Below are 17606 nucleotides of genomic sequence, written 5' to 3' on the forward strand. Positions count from 1 at the left end.
TAAGAAGGACAGTAACATTTCTCTAATAACACATAAAATGTATATTCGAATTAAAACCATAATAGGATAGACTTGGCATTACATTACAGCCTTTCATGAATTTCACTGCTTAGAAATTATTACCGTTAAAATCACAGTTTCAAAGACTTGCACACAGGGATAATAAATTCTCCCAAGCAGGTTTAGAGAGAAGCATTGAGCCTTCGTGGAGAAAGACTGTGCCTTAAAGCTGGGAAAATGCAGCCACTGAGAAAAGGTTTGAGGGGTTGGATTTCTTGCTTTCCTTTTTGTTCTCCACCCTTGGCTGGCTCCCCAAACCAAGTGCGGCTTAATTAAAAGCAATTGAGCAAACAAAAAGTAGTCAGAAATGATATTAAGAGGCTTTTATCTTCCTCTAGAAGGAGTTCTGCCCCTGTATGTTACTGTGTGTTTTGTTATATTTTTTGGGAGACATATTTGAAGGGATGTTGAAATCATCTTCTTTTTAAACCCCAATCTGTTTTCTGTCCTTGATATGTGCAGATTTTCTTTTACTAAAAGGCAGCCTGAAAGAGGGTAGTGAGAGGATGACTTTATCTAAAGAACAGTTTAATGCAACATTCTCCACTGTTCAGTACAGTTCCTAGCACTCTTCCCTCACCACTGGTGTCCCCAAGGACCTCGCACAACTGCTCTGTGTGTGCATTCAGACATCAGAGCATGGCATATTCATTATCCCGCGGGCACGTTTCATTTATGTTTGAAGGTGTCGAGTCCTATGAAACTCAAGCCTCTCTCTCACTGCAAAGAAACAAGTATGGGCTTATATGACCTTCCAGAAGAAGGCTGCTGGTCAGAATGGTACCCCCCTTTCTTTATCTGAGATTAGACCTCCTTGTTTGTTCACCAGTCACTTCATCCTTGTAAAGCTGTGAACGATATGGAGCTGTTTGGAAGACAAACTGAACTGTGCTTCCTTGGTCAGTTCTTCACCCCTCTCTCCCTGCCCATCCTGCAATAACATCCTTAAGTCTCAGTCATTAAAATGGTTATAAATGGGCCTTGGGAGATTATGAGTTTGCATCACAGTTACACAAAGGTTATTTGAAGTGTGGTTAACATGGACAAGGACTTATCTCCCAAAGCTGTTTCACAACAAGCAGAACTACTAAAGACCTCATTCCAGATTGTTAGGAGATAAGAAAGGAAAGTTAAATAGGTCCATAGTGGGGGAAATGAAACAATTTTTGGAAAACAAGAATTTTTCTCAAAACAGATGCAAGAATGGTTAAGAGATAAACTGACTGTTTTTCCTCAGGAATTTGCAGCACCAGACAGAAAACAACAACAAAATAAGCAAGGCTGAAGTTACTTCCAAGATGAAGAGTATCAGACCCTATGTTGGATTGGCAAGTGCTCCTTTCCCTAGAGTTATAGCAGATGACAAATCTTGATGATGAAAAGGACAAAGTTGTGGCAGAAAGAGAGTCCCTCTGCAGTTCCTTTCCTAACGTCACAGTATTCCCATCCTGTTTCTCCAGGGTGAGTTCTCTTTCTCAAAAGAAACCATTTGGTGAGTTTGTTGCACCTTTCCCCTGACCACAATCTCCTGTGGGAACCTCCTACAGCAAAACCACCCTGGGGATTCCAGCTCAGTGTCTGGTTTGCTTAGCCTGCACCATGCAGCATCCTGCTTGTAAGATCTCGTGTAAAAGGAGGAAGAGGGAATTGCTCTCTCTTAATCCCTGAACTCAGGGGATTCATATCCCAGCAACGTTGGCTTTGAGGACCAACTTGCTGATGTATCTCCTTCATTTGGGAACGGAGACACACGGTGCAACTATGCCTCAAAACTTGGCAAGCACCAATCCATGCTGTAAAAAAATTCCTTCTTGCACTGATGAGGACTTGGATCACAGAATCACAGAATACCCTGAATTGGGAAGGACCCAGATGGATCATGGAGTCCAGCTCCTGGCCCTGCACAGGGCAACCCCAAAATCCCACCAAGTATCTTAAGAGTCTCATCCAAACACTTCTTGAGCTCTGGTAGGTGTGGGGCGGTGACCACTGGCATGGGGAGCCTGTTCAGTGCCCAACTACCCTCTGGGGGAAGAATCCAACTTAAACTTCTCCTGATACCACTTCATGAACAATGTAGGCTGGATAAAACCAATCAGCTGTGAGTTACATCCCTCTGACACTTACCTCCACCACCGACCCCACCTTGTACTTTGGAAGTTGAAGTGCAATCTGTCTTCTCTTCTATCCAAACCTCTCTGGTATATTACAAAAATAAACAAAGAACAGCCTCCAGTGCACAGGCCAAGGATCTTATATTTGCTGTAGGAAACATACACAAGCATCTTCCAATGGAAACAGTGTGATGTCTTCTTGCATGTCCAGAAATTTTTCATTCTGTCATAACAGTGTAGTCTCTCCACTCTTCTTCATAAGCTCTTCATCCCTCTTTGCTAATGGTTTACAATATAGAACAATTTAACTGTATATATTGATGTAAATCATGTCACCTTCTCTGTGAATTATATAAAATAATTCATACTAAAGAACTCATGGAAAGGATTTTAAGGCTCCAATTCATCTTCTCTTTTCCATTACCCTGGGCAAGAATAAAAGCCAGATACAAATTTGGCTCTTTCCTACAGAAAGGGAAAAATGTAGTTATTTAATACCTGAAACAAGTAGTTTCTCTATGTTCATAAATTGGACTGAACAAGCTCTGAGGAAGGTGTGTTAGTCCAAACTCCCTCCACCGACATCAGTGGAACTATGGACAACAGACAGCATAATTTATATTATTTCTGAAGTCCCAACTCGTCTGTAATACTAAAATAATTACAGATAAACACAGATTCTTTCCAATTTTTTAACTTCTAACCCACTAAATGTTCATGTCAAGTCTAATCTATTGATGCCTGTACACTTGAAAATCGGTATTGGATGGTTTGATAGGAACTGCCCCTTGCCTCATCCATTTCTGGGCTGTAGAAGCTGTATTACCTTGGGAGTGGGGAGTCCTGCCCTACATCCACTCTCTGCTCACTGGATGCACAGGCTTTGGATTGGTACCATGGATTGGCAACCACTTCCCTCAAGTGGCCACCACAGCTATAACCAGGAATGACCCTGCAGATTCCCCAGGCTGGGGAAAAAAAGTTTTGAAATCTTTACATTCCTGCAGTTATTTGGAAAGCCTCCAGACTTTTTTTAAAGGAGTCATGTTTTACTCAGCTTGTGTTTTCCCATCTCAAGGTTGCCAACGCTAGGCCACAGGGTGGCTGATTTGCACGTAAGGTCTGATATTGAAATACAGCCACTTAAACAAGAATTGGGGATTTAAATTGGGTCCAATTTAGGTATATGAAATAAGACTTTCACACATTTTTTTTCTCAACCTCACCACCAAAAGTTAGATTCAGATATCCATTTAGGGGGCCACATCTGAGAAACTGGCACTATAACATATACAAGCTTATTATGTATGCAATTATGGTCACCTAATTGTGGTATTGCACACAGGGGCAATTGCTTGGATTTCCTGTGGGGAAAAATGAGCATGAGTTTGCTGTGGAACAGGAGAACATTCAAATGGTACGCAGCTGTACTTGTATGCACAAAATGCATGGAAAATCCTTGATGTGGGGCATCTGTGTTAAACCAGAAAAGGAGAGCCCCAGAAACTCAGGTATTAGGACTTAACATTATAATAGCACAACTTTTGAAATCCCTCCTTGTACTGTCACTTTAAATGTTTTATTGATTAAGGCCTAGATTACTTAACCTAAAGCCCTCTATTTATATTTAGCCAAGGTAAGTTATGAGTCACAAGTAATCCTTTTGATCCAGAGGTTGCCATGGGTCACCAGAGAAATGAGTTGAGTTATAATATCCTAGCAAACTAGCTGTGTGTACGGAAGAATAAATTAAATAAAATCTCCTTTGGAAGGTCTCAGTGATTCCATACTCTGTTTCTCTTTAACCAGAAAATGTTGTGTTTGTTTTCTCTTCTCCCCTAATCTAAAACTGAAATATATTTGTGATGACGGATGCAAATAGAGTCACTGCTGTTTGTAGCCAGCTAAATTGTCTTTCCACTAAGGGTATCAGCACTTCAGTCCTGAGCCTTCAGCTGAGAACTGCTCTTTAAAAACACATGTGAATAAATTTGACTCAGGTGACTTGTCTGTGTTGTGCTGCACATTGAAGTGGCATTTCCAGGTGTGTTTGCATACGTCAGATTTGGTCTGCTGTTTACCACTGTAGCCAAACTAAGCTGATCTTCATAATTCAGTACCTGCAAAAGATGTCAAGTACCAGTATGGGTCCAAGGATTTGCCTCTGTGTGCAACCCAGTTCTAGCCACAATGCGGTAAGTTATTCCAGTTCTCAGGCAGGCCAAACCAGCAGACCCTAATGAAAATAGGAAATATTTTTGTTCTTGCTTATTTTAGTTTTGGACCATGTTTAACAAGGTGGTGAGTACCCACATCTCCCATTCAAGTCCTGCAGGCCTGGCTTTGCATCGGAATCTGCTTCTCAGGCACTGCTGCCTGGGAGCCTCAGTGAGCGAGCTGTGTGGGGTGACTGCACAGCCACCCCTGTGCACACAGCTGGACCCTGCACAAACAGCGGCAGGGGACTGAGATCTCTGCATGCTCTGGGGGAGGACACAGAGTTACTCTGGAGCCTGCAGAAGCTGTGCCTGCAAATTCTCTCTGGACACACAGGAAATTTTGCCTAACACTGGCCTGCTGACAGACCTTGAGCTTTAGGGCAGACATAGCCCAAGTCATAGGTCTGAATTCACTTTGTACTGAAATTGGTATCATAAAGTAGCAGAGCCTTTTGCTTTGTTTGCTTTCTTTGGTGTGGTTTATTTTTAAAATGTATGCATATTTCCATGAAGCATCTTGAAAATTTATTTTTATCATGGAAATGGAATGTTTCTTTGCTTTGTGTGAGTCTGTTGGTGTACACTTATGTCCTGGATCAAGTTAGTGTCAGCAGTTGCATACCAAAACCATATAGAGACTGGAACAAATGTGACTTCCCATCCAAAGCAGGTAGACCTTGCCCATATGTAGCTGGATGACCAGAGGCTCATGGGAGTGTCTACTGGCTTTTTCTGACATAAACCTACCAAGCTCAAAATATGAGATACCTCATAGTCATCACAAAACAGATGATGAGTCCCAGATGTTCAACACTCATGGATTACTAAAGAAAGCAAATAGAGGGAACAACTTTTAAGGACTTAAACAAAAAATGTCTGGTCCATTTTAGGTTCCTAACTTGCCAAGTGGGTGAGTGTCTGTTCATAGCCAAAGAAGTGTGGCAGCCCTGGGGCTATAAAGTCATTGCATTAAAAACTCTCCATGAGCTGGAACTGTAGATCTCATGGAAATGTGGCAGCTGGCTGTGGATTACTTCAGCCTCTGAGTCTTCTTTTAACAAATGCTCCAACTTTGTAGCAGAAAAAACAGATTCGTAAAAGAATCTTCATCCCAATAACTAGGGGAGACTGAGAAGAGTGATAGTTTCAGGGCTTTGAAGTACATAATTGTCAAAGCTCCCAATTTTTATTAAGTTGCTCTTCCATCCACACCAGTATGTGGTTGTGTAATTAACTGGGCTTAGTTGCACTTAATCTATAAGCATAACTCAGCGAAAGACTTGACCTCAAGAGATTTCCTGTTTTACAAGTGGCCTGTTTTTGAAACAAGAGGATAATAAACAAAGGAGTACTTTACTATCCTGGTTCAGCAAACAGTTCCACATTGAAAGACTCCAGTACTGAGCAATGGAAGATCCATTTACTTCTTCTTTGTATATACCATCAGCATTTTCTTGTTCATCCACAGGGATTTAACCAAAACCAGAGGTAGTCTGCAAAAGTGCCCTCTGCTTTTGCATGATCTTTTTTCTCCATATTTAATGCTCAGTTATTGATCTACAGCTCACAAAATGTTCTGCTTACCTACTTCAGTGATGACTCCATCCCAAAGCTGAATTCCTGTATTGCAATGTTGAGTTTTACAGGTTAATTGTTTGTCATTTGCTTGAACACACAGGAACTCATTGGCAATTTATCATTCTGCCTTAGTTCCTTTTGTTGAATAGGCAGGTCCTGGTAAAACTGACCTTTGCACGGATTTAATGTTTCCCCTTCACACCTTCAAGGCTAAGGAGTTTGACTGACATGAATAATTAATTTTTGAACAAATACAGCACACCTTTTCCTATGGTTCCCCTCCAAGGTATAAATCTTTGTGCATTGCAAAGGCATGTCATGAACTGGGGAGTCCAAAGGACACTGGTGTGGCTCAAAGCCTGAGATTCATCCTGTCTCAGTGCAATTGTTAGTCCCGTGTCTCCCCTCTGCTGTCTGTCATGTCCTTCCGGGTGCCATAGGCCAGACAAAAAACCAGGTGTGTGCACTGCAAAGCTCAGTGCACTCAGGGCAGGCTGGACCAGCTGCACTGAACAACTCAAATGTCTGCTTTGGGCACATTAATAACCACAACAGTTCATTATGGGAGCAGGGTCACTTCAATCAAATGTGAATGTCAGAGAAATTAAAAAGAAAAAAAGATCCTCAGACTCTGCCCAAGCAGAAAGTTCCCAGGGGCAAAGGAGGCCAAAATATGGAAGAACCCAGCAGTGGTCTTGTCCCATCCTTTGCTATTCTGGGCTGAATGTGAGGTCTTGGTTTGCAGGGCCATTTGAGGACTGGAACATTGCAACAGGTCATCTCTCTTCTCTTTCATTTCCAGCTGATGTGGGTGAGATGTAAACCAGCCAAATGAAAGAGAAACTGTCCTCTTTGACAGTCTGATGAGAACTAAACACTCCCATAAAGTGACGGAGAAAAGGGGAGAGGATTCATTAGAACAGAATATTTACCTCCCCTGTTATAGTTGACCATTGCTCATCTCTGATTTCTGAACTTGTGACCAGTATTGGCACAAAAAGCTTAACAGGCAGAAAAGGTTACAGTGAGAGCAAATGATACAAACTTGGAAAGAACATTTGCTAAGTCTGCCTTGTCAACTTTTCTGTGTACATCAGCATGTGCTGGCAACTAAGAAAAACAACAGTTAAAAGTAAGACATTAATGTGCACAGGTTATCTGTCTCATATTTTGCTTACTGGGTATTTGTTATTATAGTTTCTGTTCTTTTCAGGACACACATACTAAACAGCCAGGGTACTTTTAGACATTAGTATTTTTATCATCCCTCTATTTCTTCAAACGAAACATCTTTGAAATACCTGATTTGGGTAAACAATCATCTTGATGCCTTCAGCTTTCAGAGTCCTGAATCCTAAGCCATGCTGGCCATGAGGTGACCTTGCAAGAGACTGATCTGGGGAGAAGGGAGGAATCTGGACAACAGGTGCTCTGTCAGAATCCCTCGCCTTTGAGGGCAGCATAACTTACAGTGCAATTTGTATTGCAACATAAATCAGGGCTGCCTCAAGCTCCACGTAATTCCTCTGGTGCAGAGTCTGCAGTTCATGTGATACGGTGGGGGCTGAGGGCTGGTGGTGCAACAGATGTTGGTGAAGAAATGAGGTGACAAGTGACACGGCCTCCATGGCACCAGCCTCCGAAGAGAAGTGACAGACAAAGGCAGTTTTCTGATAGAGGCAACTCCTCAACAGCAGATAGGCAAAGGGAAGATTTGGGGAAGGTATTTTAGTTACAGAAGAAGGTGCACAGATGCTTTGAAACAACTCATTCAGACTTCTACCTGCATCTTGACAAAATGGTAAAAATCTGAATCAAAATGGAGGAAAAATGAGATGAATGAGACCTGCCCTTCTGTGTACAAGGTGGAGAATTTTCTTTGCTTTTGAACAAATGGCGACGTGGCTTTTCTGTCACATATAGAAAGGAAACACCGGTGTGTTTAGATTGCAGGAGTGTTTCCAAATATGCAGCATGTATGTTTACATGTTCTTCTGGGAGATGCTCAGTGAATCCTCTTGCAGGTGGCTATTTCAGTCTCCATGGGCAGGAAGCAAGGGAAGATTTGTAGAAAGCCTGGGCTAACGACTCTCTGGGAGGAATTACAGGCAGGTCTGGTGATGAGATCTGTGCATTATGTTGTTATGAGATTCCATGTACATAAATCTGGATTGTAGCAGAGGGATCCATGTGACCGTGCAGTGTCTGTGGCTGCCTAGCAGTGGTGGAGAGACATCTGCTTCTAAACACTGCTGTATATTTCCTTCTTGTCAATGAATCTGTGTGAGTTTTTAGATGCTCAGCTCCTGAGGAATTCCCATCACCTTCATTCCAAGGATGAACTGGAGCAGGTTCTCCCTATATGTCTAACTGTGCAGGGCCCAAGTCTTGTTGCCCAGCAAAGCCAGCATGAAGCCAGACAACACTGGCCACGTATAATGCTGCAGATCCCAGTGTAAGGAATTGAACTATCTCCATTCTCTTGAGTATGACAATGCAGCTGTGCCACAAGCCCAAGCAGATAAGGGGGCAGAAAATCCCCCTGAATCTTGCCGTCATGGTGTTTTGACCTCATTCTAGGGTAACTCTTGTATATGCTGTAATGTCCAGACACCAAAAGAGCAGCAAAGATTGATATTTCATGGCCATTGTAGGACAAACTCAAACATATGGACACAGGATGGAGGTGGGACATGGTTCTCATCTAGACATAGTCTTAAGTAATGTTCTTGTCACAAAACACTGAAAAAATGGAAGTCACCTGGCACTAGAACAGATGTCACTGTTCTTCATCCAAACCCCACTTCTAATCCTCTTTTTTTAATGTGTTTGAGACAGACTGTAACAAAAAAAAAGGAGGGAGAAGGAAGTCTGGGGGAATCATAGATCTTTACTGCACATACCACAATGAGGCAGCACAGTGGAAAGCACTGCTGAGCTGTGAGGAGCTGGCAGGCTTGAAAGTTTGTAGGCAGGGTTGCAGGCAGCTTCCCCTTTTACTGGAACTTGGAAAATTCATTAGGCCTGGAAATTGCCAGATCTACTCCGAAGGGAAGAGAGAAGGGTCATGTAAAGTTTGGAGAAAATTCAAATAGCTTTTTTTTTTTTTTTAATTTTATTTTATTTTAAATTTGCACATTGTGAGAAATTGACCTGAGCTTCCAATTGCAAAGTTTTGTCAAACATTTATGTTGGGTGGGGTGGATCCAGCCAGGAGATACAGTGATGAAGTGTTGGGCCTGGGCAGTTTCTACTGGCAGAGATCTTCTGGAACCCAGGCTGGGTTTTAAAGCTCCCAGCAGGAGCAAAGCTGGCCACTGGTGCTCATTCTGTTCTGCTGCTCTGTTGGCACTAATCCATAGGTTCAGCAGCACCCCGGTTATTTATAGTTGACTTATATTCAAAAGTTGGTTATGGTTGTGCACCAGAAAGATGCAGAATGAAACCTTGGAGGATGCCTAAAGCAGAGGGTTGTGCAGAGTGTGTATCCAAAGGGCAAGGGCAGGGGTAAGAGCATGGAGCAGGTTGATAATGAGTTCTGAAAGCCGGGATTTGTTGGCTGCTGTTTAACAAAATGGGAAACCAAGGTAGAGTGCAATTAGGAGGATTACTGTGAGCTCATAACTCCTCCCCAACTCCTGAGAGAGTGGTTTGTTCAACTGACCTTTTGTTGGGCTGGGCTGGAAAGATATAAATTAGCTTAATGCATGAATATTTTCATTTAATAAAACTGCCCCCAAATTTGTTTGGAGTTGCCAGGCTTCTTGGGAGAAAAAGAAAGAGATCTATTATGTTCTACAAAAACAATGACATTTTACCCTCTCTATTTACTCTCCCAATAGAAAATCTGCAGTTGGCCAAGGTCCTCATCACAGCAGCTCTCCCGCCCTGCCTTCCACATGCCCTTACAAACACCCAAATCCACTTGGAAAAGCACTTGACTTCATCCACCAGTCAGGGCTTCACCTTCCCTGCAGTAAAACAAACTACCTCAAAGTCTTAATGGCAGATAAGCCCTCTTACCCTAAAGAAATTAAAAATAGATGGAGAAGAATAGAAAACCATTCGAAGATGTGATGTGAAACCCAGGAGCTGCTGGAGCCACATTTTGGGTCATCCCCCAGGGCACTGGGAGCAGACAGTAGGGCAGCACCACTGGGTGCCCAGCATCTGTTGAAGCCTGGGCATGTCTTCCCCATGCCTGCTGCTTCCAAACTGGACATTATACGAGGGCAGGGCCTGGCCAAAAACACTGAAAGCTCAACAACATCTCAGAAATGTTTGTTTGGAAACTCCAGTGGCATCCCTTGTGCAATGCTGCCTGGATGAAACATGCTGAGCCGTCCCCTGCAGCAATGGCATGGGGAGGGTCAAGGGAAAGCAGCACCGAGGCTGGGGGACATGGGGCAGTGTGAAGCAATCCCTCCTCTCTCTTTGCCTCATCTCCTTTGCACCAAGGTGCACACAGAGGTTTCGGGGCATACGCCGTCCAGAAATTAGCCCATCCCTTTCTAAATATCCCCAGTTTAAACCAGAGACACAGGTGCTGGTACAGGCAGGTGTGTCCATCATGCCTCAGGGCATTTCACAGAGCCTGAGATAGTCAGCACAACCTGAGGGGAAGGTACAAAAACCAAGGGGGCCATTTTACACCCAAACAGGAAAGGGGAATCCTGGGCCAATCATAGAATGGTTTGGTTGGAAGGGACCCTAAGGATTTTCCTGTTATAATCCCCAGCCTTGGGCAGGCACACTTTCCACTAAACCAGGTGGCTCCAAGCCACATCATCCTGGCAGGAATGAGGTATTCCCATCTTCTCTGGGCAGCCTCTGCAAGGGCCTCGCCACCTTCACAGGGAAGACATTCTTCCTAAAATCCAGTCTAACCCAGGCCTCTGTCAGACTGAAGCCATTCCCCTTTGGGTGGCTGACAGGGCTGTGGTGCTCTGTATGGAGGGCAGATTCAGACACAGGCACTGAGATGGGCGTCAGCTGTCTCAGGGGCACAGAAGAAAAGTGGAGAAAGGGAATCATTGAAAAGTCACTAAAATATCCTCTTTCCTTTGAAAACCTCCCCACGTGGTTTGCCTAAGTACCAAGCAACTTAATTGCTGGATGCATTTAAGTAATATTAAACTCTGCCTTTTTTCCCCCATGTTCAAAGGAAAAGAGCCTTTATCGGTGCGATTCATTTTTTAAAGCCTTTTAAAAGTTCTCTTTGGCAACACCTCTTTGAAGTCTAATCCAATCTGAAATATATGTCTTCCGAGTTAATCCAAATTTTTGCAGGACAACCAGTAATGTTACGTAAGGACCTTCCAAAGAACAACAGGATTGCAAAGCACAAAATAGTGAAATCTTCTCATAAGGGGGACAATTCTGCTATTTACCACAGCATAAACCCCCAGTTACTTGAGCAATGTGTTCACCATTCAGGACTAGTCCTCCTGGAAACCAATTTACCTCTCAGTTTTCCTGGGTTTATTCCGTATTTGCCACTCAATGTAAGATTTAGGTTTAAAACGTTAATTTTTAATAAAGCAGCAGTTTTATTTTAGAAGCTTCCAGGAACTGGTTCTGGTTTGTGTTCATTGCAGAGCTTTATTGCTTTCTCAGGATCTCTAGACCTTCCATACTTCCATACGCTTTTTCTAAGTACCTTCCTTCCCAATCTGTGCTGTATTACGTGTGATCCCTGAAGAGTGAAGTTAGGGACTCCTTCTGATACGAAAGAAAGCACCGGGTTAAAAGAAAGGGAGTAGAAAGACCCTTAAATTGAAAAGAATATCCATTAGTGGAAATTAAATTCTGGGTTACTCTACCAATCCTTAAATATCACAAATAAAAATCTCTTTAGGGTTGGCAGACAAAGTCCTCTGGCTTCAAGTCAAAGAAGGAAAAATCAAACCTGGAAATAAGAGGTGGACTTTTAAACACAGTGTAAGTTATTAATAAAACAGTTTCCCAAGGGACATGATAGAGTCTCCATCACCTGAACTCTATCTTATTGTCCATCAGGATTATCATTACAAGAGCCTTTTCACCAGGTAACCCTCCAAAAATCCTGGTCTCTCTCCCACAGGGTTAAAACCTGACCACCTTCCTCATCTCCTCAGCTCAAATCACCCTTTCTGCTCAGCCTAATAGGATGACTCACATAATTACACACCACAGAGATGATTTTCTAAGCCTGTGTTGGATTTGACATTGACTGTTTCTACAAGGCCTTTTTGCCCCGAAGCTTCTCCACTGTTTTCCAAGAGTGTTTGGTCTAATGAATAAGCAGCTCTTCTCACAGACTCTGCCTCTCCAAGTCTTTTGTTTGGAAAAATCCATAAAGGGGCTCTGTCACATGCTGCAGACCCTGGTGCAGGAGCAATTGACTTGAGTGAGAAAAGGAAAGCCCCTGTTATTTGTGTGATCTCCAGGATCTTCCAAAGGGGCAACTCTTCCCCGTGTTAGTACTCATCTCCAGACTGGGCTGGAGATGACAAGGCTTTTTGTCAGGGTTTGCCCCAGCCACCCCCAAGCACTGAACTATGTTCCTGCCCCTTTGTCATCAGAAAAACTCCCGGGCAAAAGCAATGTCCAATCTGAGCTGTTTTGGGTTTGGTTGTTTGGCTTTATGTTCCTAGATGGTGGATGCAGGGTTGTGTTACACTCCCGAGCAGCTTTTCTGAGCCACAACTGCTTTCCAGGACTTTCATTATGTGGCACAGGTGTTCTGCATTATAACTCATTTTTCACTCCTAGAGCTGTAAGGGGATAGGGCAGTCCTACTTATTACTGTCTTATTTTTCTGGAAATGATCTGCATTGGTGTTCGCAGTTTGCTGATGGCTCATTTGTACCGTGAATGGTTATTGATATGTCTGGTAATGTGACCCAGCAGATTTACTGCACAATTGGCAACATTAGAGAACCCTGAGACACCAGCCAAAACCCAGAATAGATTACGGAGATTGCTATTGCAGATACAGCATACATCTACAGTGTCCATCTCGGGGTTCTTTTGGATGCTGTTAAATGTGTTTGGCTATGGAACATAAATCTGTTTCCATCTGCATTTATTTACCTTGCAGAGTGTACATGATGTTGGTGTGTCATCTCTGCATGCACATGTGCCTCTGTGTTCCTATATATGAGTTTAAAGACATGTATATTATGTATCTACCACATATTTTTCAGTTCAAGAACCTCTCACATGTCATTCCACCTGTTCCCTTTCACTGATGGAAAATACATATTTAGTGATAAGTTTTTTTCCCCTTATTCTCTTTCCTGAGGGTGTGCTGTTGGTCTGCAAAAGAAAACATAATAAAAATGTTTACACAACAAGACATCAAGGTAGCATAGACTTTGCGAGTAGAAAACAGTGATGTGTGGAGTTGATAAAAGCTTAGGCAAGATTTTTCTCCAAAAAAAAAGAAGTGATGAAAACAGAATTTTCATTAAGAGCAATTTGTTGGCAGGAACTAAAACATAAAATTTGCACTTTTCAGGATGTATATTTCGGTGCCCAGGTTTTTGTTTTTCCTGTGAAAAGATGAAGTTTTAGCAGAAGAAAAGCACTGTCCATGGATTTCTTTTAGTTGGAATAACAATTTTCCACAGAAACCGCCCCCCCCCCCCCTTTTTTTTTTTTTAAATGAGGTCTAGCTGTGTGGTTTTCTGGCTTCAGATGGAAATTTCAGAACTGGCTTAAACGAATATCTGCCTAGATGAACAAAGCTATGTTAGATTTAGGTCATATGTTAAACACTCAAGTCCCAAATCTTTGCCTTGTGGCCTGTATGACTTCATAAAGTTTCACCAGCATAATCTGACCCCTTGTCAGACTGAAAAACGGCTCATTAGATCATGCTGCCATCCTCAGAGGGGGCTGACCCCTTTTCCTGGTCAAAAAACTGCTCACCTCTCTTGTGATAAGCAGAGGAGTCAGTAACTGGTTATGGAAGCCCTAAATTTGTGCAGCCATAGCAGGGAAGGACACAGCCCCACTCCAAATGTTGCACAATAACATGGCACAGTTATGTGTATGGATGATCATATATATATATTTGATTTTAGCTCAGAAACCCCGTATTTGCATCCTGGAAGTGATTTTACCAAGTTCATACCTCAAGGTGGCTTGTGCAAACCCAACAGTTGTGGGGTTTTTTGGGCAGCCAGGGGCTGTTACAGATCTGAAGAGTCTAAATTCATTTAAGTTGGACAAATTGAAGGTAAAAAACAGATTAAAATGTCCACATCCCCTGTAGTAAATATCTGAGCCATTGTCACTTCCTCCTCTAAACTTTACCTCCCACTGAAGCTTTCCCAAAATCAAAACACCTATGGTTATGGGTTTATTTTTTCCTGGCTGCAGAAGACCTGGCCTTGAGCAAAAAGCAGTTGAAAAATTTTGGAAAAAAAAATTCCTCTATCTTTACCAGAGTTATATTTCCAAGAACACAGCCCCTGAATAAAAGGGAGAGCAACTTATTATTTTAATTTTAAACTGAAAACTGAGATTCTACTTCACATTTCTATGTCTCCTCTGCCTAGAAAAAAAAGGATGGAAAGGTTAGTGGTTTTGCAGACCTACAAAAATCACCCCAAGCTGGTCTGAAAATAAACAGCATCCAAACTAGATAGTTTTGCTGAAATAAAACCCTGCAGTAATAAAACAAATGACTAACACTTTCTATTGGTCTGCATAGCATAGAACACGAAACATACATGTAAGGAAGTCAAGATGGATGAGTCATCCTGACTTAATAAAATGTACAAATACTTGCTAAATATTTGAGAAGTCATATGCCAGGAGCCTTCATCACTTGTTTTGTTAGACCCCTGCTTTGCCAAGTTAAAACAGTCAGAAATCATAAAAAATAATCCACACAATCTGTCTGGAAAGACAGTTTTCTCACATTATTTTTCTTGCTTTACAGCAACGAGGCCCTCATTCTGCCATCAAAATTTTGCAATAGAGATCATGACTTCCTCTTCATAAGGTAAGCAAATGTTTTGCATTTATCAAGTTCCCAGAGTCTAAATGGAGAGAGAGTCAGCAGACCTCACATGTTTATGTTTCTTTACTGGAAATGAGCCACAGGAAGTTGCAGTTAAAAGGCTGCTGTGTCTTGGGGTTCAAGGGACACAATAGGCTTCAAGGACTTTAACATTGCTGAACATCTGAAGCTCTGTTTGCCTTAAATATGAATTATAAATGCTCAGAACCTCTGCAAACAGAGCTGGAAACCAGAAAACTAAATTTATTAATGAAGCCCACTGCTGGTTCAAATTGGTTCACAATCTTGTTTTCCTACTAAAAAAATAATAATTGCCCTCACCTCTGCACCACCAATCTAAACCACATCCAACCTAGTTGTTCAACGTCTGGGTTTCTCTGGACATATTTTCCCTCTTCTCTTGGAAATTTTGCCTGAGTTCTACTTGGTGATTTTTTTTTTTTTTAAATTTAGATGGGGATATCCAGATGTTTAGTAATCCATCTGAGTTATTGTGCCAGTTAGGCTGCTGGCCACCCTGAAACTTCAGCTCTGTCCATTGTCTGTGAGCAGATCAAAGCAATCCCAAATGTGCTTTGGGGATGGTCAGACCTTCAGCTCAGGAGCTGCAGGCACAGCCTGCACCAGTGATAAACGTGATGTGTTCAAGACATGGTGGGCTTACTGTGCCAATGCATGCACACAAGGACTGAGGCTTGCCAGAAATGTCAAGCTTGTTAAACATGCCAAAAAGTGAAAACCTCAATTGGTTTCTGGAAAGAAATATTGCAAGGTAACCCAGCAGTGCATGGAAAGTCCACGCAGGTGGCAAGAAAAGCTTGTCACTTTGAACAAAAGCAGGGGATACAGCCTGGACAGGTGGAAGAACAGAAGGTTCTGTGTCAATTTCCTTCCAAGTTACCTGTGCAGGTTGAACCTGTTACTCACTAAGCAGAAATGTAATAATCAGCAGTGAAACTGGCTGCTCTTCCTTTGCAACTGTGCTCCATAAATCAGAGCTCAGGTGTGGCCCTTTGGCAACAGATAAATAAGTGATTGAATGTCAGTGGAACAAAACAAGCCATGGAAAGGGCTAGACGTTATACACTGAGTTGCTGAGGTATTAAATTAGCTTAATTGACCATAGATGGATAAAATTTCTCTCATTACCTACCCGTTGTGTTTCATTTTCCATCGAAGGGCTTAGTGCAGCTTTTGGTCTCTGCTGTGCACATGTTCAGTGCCTGGGAGGAGCTGGTGCTCTGCTGAGCCAGAGTTCTGCAGTTATAAACAGGAAGAAATATAATTTGGCTTTTAATGTAAAATTTGTGTCCCACAGCCTTCCTCCTGTCAGAATTCATCATTTGTCTTTGACACAGAGGAGGAACCGCAGAATTACTGGGAAAAGGAGAGAAGTTGCTCCTTTTTGGAGGTGGCCTCTCTCCAGCTTTGCTCCAGCTCAGCTTTTGTGCCCTGGGACAGCAGGATACTCAACTCCAGTTGTAACTGCAGAAGTCAGATTTCCAACTGAGTGATCAGCTTTCCTACAAATGTACCCAGCAGTAACAAATGAATCACCTTTACCCTGGAGACTCTTGCTTGCCCCACGTGGCACTCCTTTCTTCCCTGTGGTCTGCCAGCAAAGGTGGCACACACTCCACAGACAGCCTTGTCCAAAACAAAAACTTATGAACCCAAATGACTTTGGAGAAGCTTTTCTGAGCAGTACACAGGGCAGTACTGGGGCCCTGGTGAGAAAAAATACAGCCAAACACTCACTCACAGAGGACAAATAATTTTTCCCATCCTATCTACTTATTGCAGGAACCTTGCTGTGCTCAACACCTTCTGTTCCTTTGCTTTGGGTCCTAAAAGAGGCCACTAATTGTGAATTCAAATGGACTCCCCATATCCTGCTCTTCATGGTGCACACAAACGGAAAATGCTCGAAGTTAAGCAACCTGTAACTGTAAGAAAATGCATTTACCAAGTGACTTTTTTTAAGGTTAAAAGCCTAGGTGACAGAGTGACATTTTCCTGTGGGGCCGTAGGGACAGCACGACAGTTCTGATCTGCTCTGTCTCTTTGAAGGCTGCTTTCAAACGCATTTTTTTAAGCAGTCAATGACTGTGATAAACATAGTCCTTTATTATTTACATTTTGGTGTTTATTAGGCTCTGAAGAAAGAACTATATATTTGTGGGCTTTTTAAATTTTTCCAGTCAAAATAGGAGTAGTAGGGATTCAAAGAGGGCAGCCCTTTCCAGATAGTCTTTGTTCATTGCATACCTCTATTCCCTGGGCCTCGAATCTTTCAGCACTTGTGGGGTCTTTAGTGCACAAATCAGGTTTTTATTGAGGGGCTACTCACTGCCTTCCTTGGGGGAGATGGCAACGATACAGAGGTCTCTGCTAGTCACACCTATGCAAAAAACCAAATTATATTGGAGGAAATTGTATATTTGTGGTTAATTCATGGTTTTCAATTGAATTTTTGGTGAAATAATGCACACTGTGAGTAGGTATTAGAAATCACTGCTGCCTAATCTTGTGTTTGGTTCTTAAGTGAATTTCCTTTTTTCCTGAACCCACAGCTGGTACCTTCCCAAATCCTTGCCTCAGGCCCTTTAAAAATCCATGTTC

Source organism: Chamaea fasciata, unplaced genomic scaffold, assembly GCF_029207755.1.
Source record: "Chamaea fasciata isolate MVZ Bird 193981 ecotype frontalis unplaced genomic scaffold, bChaFas1.0.hap1 SCAF_15, whole genome shotgun sequence".
NCBI lineage: Eukaryota > Metazoa > Chordata > Aves > Passeriformes > Sylviidae > Chamaea > Chamaea fasciata.